The following is a 9,101-nucleotide window of genomic DNA, read 5'->3' as shown; positions in this document are numbered from 1 at the left end:
CGTTAGATATGAATATATTCCCATAGTTAGGTGAGATGACGTTGTATAGCCTACATTTAGCACACCTTGGGAGTTTAGCAAGTTTAGTAAATAAATATAATTAACAAAATTAACAAAAGAGGGGAATGTAGCGTAGGCTACCATGTAGCCTATAACAATAATGCGTATGTTGGCCTAGCCAAAATATGTTTGTAGAGGATAGCAACTTGTATAAAATAATAATAATAATAATAATAATAATAATAATAATAATAATAATAATAATAATAATAATAATAATAATTATTATTATTATTATTATTATTGTTTATTTTTTACAAAACATCAAACGTGTGTGTGTGTGTGTGTGTGTGTGTGTGTGTGTGTGTGTGCGTGCGTGTGCGCGTGTGGACTTTTCGTGACTGAGCAGAGCTGCTACTGCAGAACGTTACAGAACACCTCGGGTGGAATAAGCAGAATGTGCGTCACAAATCAGATGCATTCTGCTGGCAGTCTGTGGTCTGGTGTATCCAGGTGAAAGCTGCAGACAGCAGGTTGCTCCAACCTACGCAAGCCAACCACGGTAAGTGAGAGTTTAGCCCGTTGTACTTTACATGTTACATGCTACTGTTTGATACCCCAACTGTCCTGCTTTAGGACCACATCTTATCTAGGTTTAGGATAACTAACGAAGACTGAGTAAAAGTGCGTTTGTCCAGTGAATGACAACCTCAACAAATGTAACGGTGTGATGTTGGCTAGTTTACTGGTAAAGGTAGGGTAGACCTTTCTTTATATGTCCATGGGGTAGACTAACACGCTAACTTGTATGATGTCGGCTAACTGTTATAACCTATCGCAGGCTAGGTAAGCTAGGAACAAATCACCAACTTTTGAAGTGTTGTTGCTCTCCGTAGCTCTGCAGCAGTAGCCTAGTGGTGCTATGGTCAAAACCTAGATAATCAAAATAAGTGCCATTATGCGCATTATGGAGTTTGACGTCATCTCCTGTCCATCAGCACATCTGTAACTTTTTTTTATTTTTTCCATATTTGACACGTTAATAATTTCTTCTTTTAGGTTCTTGTAGGCTACTCACGTTTCATTAAGAATGTGACCAGGTTGAAGTGTCGGTCATACACTCTGTCAGTACAGTAAGTTAATCAGGAACATGTTTCAGGGGAAATAAACAATAAGTTGTGTCCTATGGCTGTGCGTGCACACAGGAAGCATACTTGTAGAGGTGTATGCGTTTGCTCTTTGTCAAAATAATGTAGGCTGTGTGGAGTGTGGATATTTTTCCAAAGCACCTGCAGCACGTTCTGTGCACTGTTCCAATCACACACGTCTATGGCGGTGTGCTGTTCTGAGTGGCATTATGCCATAATATTGCCACTGCTTGTAGCACTGTGTGAGCGCTGTGTGTCCAAGCATTATGTCTGCTATGGACATTTGTGCTGCTGCAGCATTCTCACTGTTGCATAACAGGTTGCCCTCTGCATCATCCTGTAGGGCTGGCCAGGATTAAATAAGGACAGTGCTGCTATAGTGTGTGTGTGTGTGTGTGTGTGTGTGTGTGTGTGTGTGTGTGTGTGTGTGTGTGTGTGTGTGTGTGTGTGTGTGTGTGTGTGTGTGTGTGTGTGTGTGTGTGTGTGTGTGTGTGTGTGTGTGTGTGTGTGTGTGTGTGTGTGTGTGTGTGTGTGTGTGTGTGTGTGTGTGTGTGTGTGTGTGTGTGTGTGTGTGTGTGTGTGTGTGTGTGTGTGTGTGTGTGTGTGTGTGTGTGTGTGTGTGTGTGTGTGTGTGTGGGGTGTGTGTCCTATGCCCAGACTTGTCATTGTAACTTGTTAGGATTGATGGAGCTTATTATCCTAACAACACATTAAGAGAACAGCACCTCCCTCTCTTATGCTATTGCTATTTTAAATGATAAACTATTTTTCTAACCCAACCCTATAACCACCGCAAAAACCTTTCACTGAACCCCAACAGCAACGCCTTCTATCTGTCACATGTTGAATAGGAAGGTTCAAAACAGTCAGATCTGCATTGTCCTGTAGGAAAGCTGCCCTACTCAGCCTCAATACATTATCTTTGTAGATTAGATGCTACATGTATAATGTGTGTAATCTGGCTGAATGTGGCAATAACTATCTATTATTAATGCAGGTTTAACTTTAAAGCTTTAATATGCTGTGACATGTTGACATGTCATGGCCAATGATAGTGAAGCGCTCATAAGGCATGGTTCTTAACTCAATAATACAAATCCTCATTATTGCTAATAGTTTAACCAGTGCCCATAGACCAGTCAAAAAGTTTGCTGCGGAATAATGTTCATAGCTGGTACATTTGTCATTACTAGATGCCGTTTAAATATATTTTCTTATACTATATTGTCAATCAACGACAACGCTATTTGAAGTTTTATATCAAGTTCAGTATGTTGTCCACATGTGAAGGCCCAGGTCTGTGTTACTATGAGGAGGCAGCCATAGGGACTCTATACATCCACTCTAACAATTCTGTAATAAATTCTGATCATAAAGGTGGTGTTGAAACTGTTTCAGAGAGGAGTTGATTCAACCATGGGCAATTTGAAAGCAGCAGGTCACAATGCTGTAGAATTGTACTGTTCTACTGAGTACTAGTGTTGATATAATGGGGGTTGCAATCAAAATACACTTCCAATTTCCAAGTGTTGTTTTATTTTGTACCGGAGCCAGCTGTCAATCAACAGAATGATGTGAAACTTGTGGTAGGAATGTGTATCGAGTCACTGCATGCTCTCTGCAATGTTCATTCTTATGTTAATAGCTTGTTACAGTTTTCTTTTTATCATTCACTTGCCCTCTAGTGTAGTGGGGAGACAGCTTGCACATTACACAACAACTATTTTTTGCAGTTGTCACATCAATAGCACAAATATTTTGAATTGTATAAGCACTTGTTGAAACCAATTTGGGATCTTTGTGGCAGACTTGAGAATCCCTATTTAAATGGAGAGAGAGAGGACTGTGGTGTTTATCATGACAGCTGGACTCTTTCCTTTCACACTTCCTGTGCAAGAAAGGCAGGAATTGATAAGAATATCTATTTTAGTTTAAGTTCCAATAGAACACATGGCTGAGGGATTATATTACCTTCTGCTACCCTACCACTGTCATCTTCGGTCATTTATCCCAGAGTTATAAACATACGCTAAATGTTTGGAGGCAGGTGCTTCGTCTACACCACGGGTGTCAAACTCATTTTGGCTCGAGGGCCACATACAGCCTCTCTGATCTCAAGTGGGCCGGACCAGTAAAATAATGGCAAAATAGCGTGCATATGTCAACTCCAAATCTTTAGCTTTGTTTTTCAGTAATATGCTTTATCATTCAGCCTACATTTGTAACCTATATTATCACGGATCACAAGGGATTTCTGTACCCACCAGGAAAAATCTTAGTAAAAGTTGCTGCTGGCCAAGGGAATAGGAGGTGCGGTGCTAAGCGCCGCAGCAACATTTTGGGTTTTTTTTGCTCAAAGATGCCAATACGCACTAATTAAATAAACAACTGTTTATTTGAATACAAAAATACAACAGACACTGACCTTACAGTTGTGAAATTTTGTTTGCTATGTACAGGGACACAGGGGCCCTCATTTATCAACCGTGCGTAGACCAGAAAAGTGGGTGTACGCACATTTCCACGCAAACCTCGGCATTTATCAATATGGACGTGAGCGTAGGATACGCTCAAATCCCACGCCAGCTCTCAGCTCGTGTACGCAAGTTTGTAAACAGCATGGACTCGCAGTGCAGGCTGTGCCGGCTAGCCGATTACTTTGTTGGACAATTATTAGAAGATAATACAAATGCAGTGTTTGCTCAGACCGAAATAAAGATATTAATCACTTAAAAATGTGCAGCTTATGGTGTGCAACTGAGTAGGAGAGCTGATTCAATAGTGCCCACACCGGCCACTTAGGAGCGCTGCATGGGACTGCGTAAGGGCATGTTGTCTCCGTCTTGGAGCAGCTGGGGGGACAATGAGGCAAGGGGGCTGCACTCATTCAAAATGTTAGCCTAAGTATTAAATATGTAGTAGGCCTACACTGCTCTTTATGATAAAAAAAATGTTAGTTCCTCTTTTAATGTGTCATTGATCGCTTAAGCAAGCGATTTATTTCCACCGTTAACCGGCACGTTTTTCCGATCTGCTGGTGGAGCAGGACAGTGGGCGCTCTCACAGCTGATCGTTGCCGGGTCGGCGTGTGCAGCTGACGGCCGGGCTGACCACTCGTGCCAAGCGCATGCTGTCATACAGTAAAACGCAAAATGTGTTATTTTTAGTTTTAAAAACCCTTTTGAGTAGTGCTATCTAAAAGGGCCAATACATTCTAATCATTCAAATATCTGCAGACGTGTATTTATTTTATGGGGACCATTATCGGACAGTTGGTGCGTCTTTTTCTCCTCTACCACTTATATTATGCCCGCACCCCCAGTTGGTTGCATTTCAGAACAGCAACACGCTATTTTTAGTGGCGATTTTTGAGTCAGACCACTTTTTCTTCATCTATGTAAAGAAATGGCGACATATAATTGTATATGCTGTTTTATAGCATTTAAGCGATAGCCTACTGATGTAAACCTCAAATGCAAAGTCCTCAGCTGGAGATCGTTTGTTGTCAACACAAACGCTGTTGACCGCAGCAGTTATTTCCTTCCTCACTGCTGCCTTCTGTCGTTCTTTGATGTCGCTTGTAATGCTCCGAAATGAAAGTTTTTTTTCTACTTTCGCTGTTATTCTGTGAATTTCTACTTCAGAGAAGTTCCTCTTCTGTGCCGTAATGCGCGTATCCATGTCGTAAAACCTCTGGGCGAGGCCTCCAAACTGAGAAAATATAGGGGCGTGATACGATTGTTTTCAGCCGCCGCATTTATCAATAATGGCCTGGCGTACGCTGAGATTGGCTAGATACGACTGTTTGATAAATCCCACGCGATACCTGGCGTAGGGAGGTATTTGCGCCAGAATCTGCACCAGTTTCCACGCAAGTTTGATAACGTAAGTTATGAACATAACTATGGATCTATGAGACCGACCGATGACCGTCACTACGGTCTAAACCGTGAATGATACCCTCCATTCTACCTATCTTTCGAGACCATAATATCAACAGAGTCGTATGACCGACCTTCAGAGGCGGGGCTCGGAGTGCATTTAGCATCCGGGGGAGCACGCCTCTTCCTCCTGCCTGGAACGCCTCAGCACGTTCCGAGCGACAGGAGATAGTGACGGTCATCGGTCGGTCTCATAGATCCATAGTTATGTTCATAACTTACGATCTATTTCGACCTCCCTCAGACCGTCACTACGGTCTAAACCGTGGATGAGTCATACCCACAATGTCGCAAGGAAGAAAATTCCCCGTTATCAGTCTGCTCGGTGGCGGACATGACAATAGCAGAGCCCATAGTTGCGGACGCAACATTGACTTTATAAAACCTGGTGAGAGTGCATGGAGTGCTCCATGAAGCAGCCGCACATATATCACCTAGAGCAACGCTTTTTAAAGCTGCCCATGACGTGGCCACACTTCGTGTGAAGTGAGCCACAAGGCAACCAGGCATTGGGAGTGCCTGCATGGTGTAAGCCTTGGAAATCATTTCCACCAGCCAGTGGGAAAGACACTGCTTAGACACTGGGTGGCCCAACTGCTTATCAGCATAACACACAAACAGCATAGCCTCAGCTGCTGTGTACGATCAACATAAGCCTTCACTGCTCTTACTGGACACAATGTATGCAGAGCCATTGCGCCTTGGAAAGCAGGACCAGGGTGAAATGCCTCTGGTTCAAAGCTTGATTAACTGTTGGGCCTTACCGCCTTAGGTAGAAAGCACGGATTCGGCCACAGAGACACCCCCGTATTCTCAGGCTTCCACCTCAAGCACTCATCAGATCAGATCAGATCAGATTCAACTTTATTGTCATTGCCCAAGTAAGGACAACCAGTACAACGAAATGCAGTTTAGCATCTAACCAGTAGTGCAATTAATAAAAAGTTTTTTGTTATAGCAGCACTATAAGAATAAGAATACATAAGACCCAGATTGCAGCTGGTCAACAAAGTTAAAAATATCCAGTCAATTGGATGGGCAGTTTGCGTAGCTCACCCACCCTCGTATGGACACAAGAAATGCAGTTTTCTGTGCCAAAAGCTTTAAGTCTGACTGCTCCCGTAGCTCATATGGGGCAATAGTCAAATACCTCAACCCCAAGGGGAGGTCCAAAGATGGAGCTCTCAGGCTCCTGCCTGATCGCAGACGGTTAGTGCCTTTAAGGAACTGAGACACCATGGGGCGCTTTCCCACAGAAAGATCTCCAACTGTCTCGTGAAAAACAGAAATGGCAGCAGCTTAGACCCTCAGGGTGTTCGCTGCCCTCCCTGAGTCCAATAGGGACTGCAGAAAGAGGAGCACTATGAAGGTGGTAAAACGCAGTTACCCTTGTGATAAATGAACTGAACTCATCAGAGTTAAGTTATTTAATTCAAGAAGACAAAGAAACAAAGTCAAGTCTCTTTTCCGCAGAAAAGGGTCAGGCTTTTATCTCAATGATTGAGGATGACAGAATGACAACGATCAGTCCCAGTCTGCAACCTTGTATGCAGTAGAATTACATGCATCTTTTAAACAACTGAAAGCCACCGGACAGGTGACAGGGTCAACTCCCTATTTTTGCACCATGACGAGAAAACTTCCAACTTTGTTGGTAATTGGCTCGTGTGGAAGGTGCCCTGGAACTTTTTATCGTCTCTAGGACGGCCTTGCTCAGATACTGCTCTAGAGATGGACTGAGGAGGGGCCAGGCCCATAACTGCATTACAGCTGTGTTTGGCAGAGAGAAGGTCTGCCCTGTGAGGCAAGGGCCAGGGTTGACCATGAACAGGGCGGAAGAGGGATGGGAACCCACGTCTCCCTGGCCAGCGTAGGGCCACTCACAGGGCCCTGTAGCACCGCTGTGCAATCCTGTTCAGCACCTGAAGTATCAATGAAAGTGGAGGGAAAGTGTAACACAACCCTTCCGGCAACCCTAGAGAAAGTGCATCCAGGCCAAAAGGTCTGCCCGGTTGTATCAGGGGGGAACCGCCTCTGGCAAGGGGTTGTCTCCCTGGATGCAAAGAGATCCACTTGGAATATTCAAAGTGGGCTGACATGCTCGCCACCTCCTCTGGTTGTAGTTCTCCTCCCCCGAGTCCTTGAGATCAATGGTGGTTATCACTCCCTCCAGGAAATAAACGACACCATGGTTCTCGATACTGATGGTTTTATTGCTGCTCCTTGTCATCTCACCGTCATCATATCCACAATCATCCACTTCAATATCCACAGCAATTATCCACCGTCGAACTCGCTGGCTGCACATAACCGTGAGGGAATGAGGTTTCTTCTGCAAAATACCCGGTTCAAAATACAAAAAGGAAAAATATCTTCATCACTTCTCTGCTTAATTTACGAGTGACTTCTCAAATTAACACACAGGGAAACGTTTTTGCTCACGTGCATTGGCTGTAACACCTTAAAGTGTGCATGTGCAACGGAAACTGAACTTTAGTTCCTACCTAATATTACAAACTCAATATTCATGAAAAACTAATTAAATACATAAATGTAACAAAATATTAAATAATCACAGAAATAATATTTATGGCAGTTAAAGTGGTGAACCACTGCTTTATCTCTTTTGACTACAGGATGTGCCCTGTCTGCAGCATCTTGAAGGGTAAAAGTTTCATGCAACTGAAACCCCTGCTCCCACGGCCTTACGGCATCAATGCCGTTGCCTTGGCTACCTGGGTTTTGGCGTCTGTCACGCATCCAAGGCCCTTGACGGCCCTCAGCAGTCTGATATGGTTGCTGCCGGCCAGTAGGTCGCTGCCCTGTCCTCCCAGGGTGAGTGAACGTGCGTCACACACTCTCCCTGGTACGTACAGTTTGTTCAGCCTTCCTCAGCACATTCTGGGTTTTCTTAGTCTGAATGAAACATTGAGCCCGGCTCCACTGGCATATTGGTGAGCTCGCTCTTAATACTCGCTGGGAGGTTCGTTTGAGCCAGCCAGATCTGCCTGCGGGACATCATGGCTGACGACATAGCCGCCCCCACATCCCGGGTGAGCTGGGAATGGGTGGATAAGGCCGCATCTACCAAGTTCCTGGTGTCACGGTCAACTGTGCTAACAGTTTTCCTGATATCTGCCAGTAGGATAGCCAGGGCATTCCCTGCACAAGCTGCACGAGCAGCTGCATTTTAGGTCCTGCAAACCAAGCGGTCCGTCTTGTCGCACTCCTTTCGTGGACACCGTGGGTCAGCAGTGACCTTCTCTGGGCTGAGAGAGGTTAAGGCTGCCATCTCCTTCTCCAACGGAGGCATATCACCCAGTCCTGTCTCCGACGGGTATCGTGCCTTAGCCATCCTCTTGCAGCCTGCACTAAACAGAGGTGCTAGGAGCACTGCAAGTTTCTTTCAGCATCTTGCAGTAAACTTCTGCTGCCGGAATAGCCACTGAGGGACGGGGTTGTAGAATGCTAGCCCAGACCCCCTGTCTGACTTGGGACTTCCACTGGAGTCTCAAGTCCCAGGATCTTGGCAGCACTCAGGACCCTTGAGAGCACACAATCTTGACCCGGCTCTTCTGAGCAATCTGCAGAAGCAGATCCCCCTGGGTGGGTTGAGCTGAGGCCGTATGGTCCTGCAGCAAACTCCGGTTGTCCCTCCTCAGCGAAAAGGGAACCCCGGGCATAGAGGGATATAGAGTCCGGTGGTTGGCTTCTGGCTCCTGGCACAATGACATATGTGCAGGGGATGCTTGACCAGAGGTATGAGCCTCAGAGAAAGCTGCACTCTGAGAGCGAGCTTCAACTCTGCCCCCCCTGACTGTCAGGCCACGAATGGCTGACAAAATTTGCAGCTGTATGTCCTCCCGCCCTGAAGCCGCCACTGGGGTGGGGGCCGGGCCTTTTGACTGCAGAGCCCCACTTGAGGCTCGTTTTTTACTACGGCCATGGAAATGCTCACGTTGGCGTTTGCGTGAATGGCTGCTCTTAGAGTGGCGGTCCTGTATCCTACCAT

The 9,101-nt window shown here is 45.3% G+C and overlaps 1 protein-coding gene across 3 annotated transcripts in view; it reads left to right on the top strand.

The window, feature by feature from the left end:
• Positions 1-451: 451 nt before the first annotated feature.
• Positions 452-9,101, top strand: part of LOC307251581 (uncharacterized protein) — a 124,997-nt gene continuing 116,347 nt past the window's right edge. For all 3 annotated transcript variants that reach the window (XM_080028956.1, XM_080028955.1, XM_080028953.1), the window contains exon 1: positions 452-562. The gene's annotated coding sequence lies outside the window, so the exon portion shown is untranslated. The remainder of the gene's footprint in view (positions 563-9,101) is intronic.

This window comes from Ammodytes marinus (assembly GCF_949987685.1).
Source record: "Ammodytes marinus genome assembly, chromosome: 6".
Taxonomy (NCBI): domain Eukaryota; kingdom Metazoa; phylum Chordata; class Actinopteri; order Uranoscopiformes; family Ammodytidae; genus Ammodytes; species Ammodytes marinus.
Note: the sequence above shows the minus strand (reverse complement) of the source record. Positions and strands in the feature narration are given on the sequence as shown.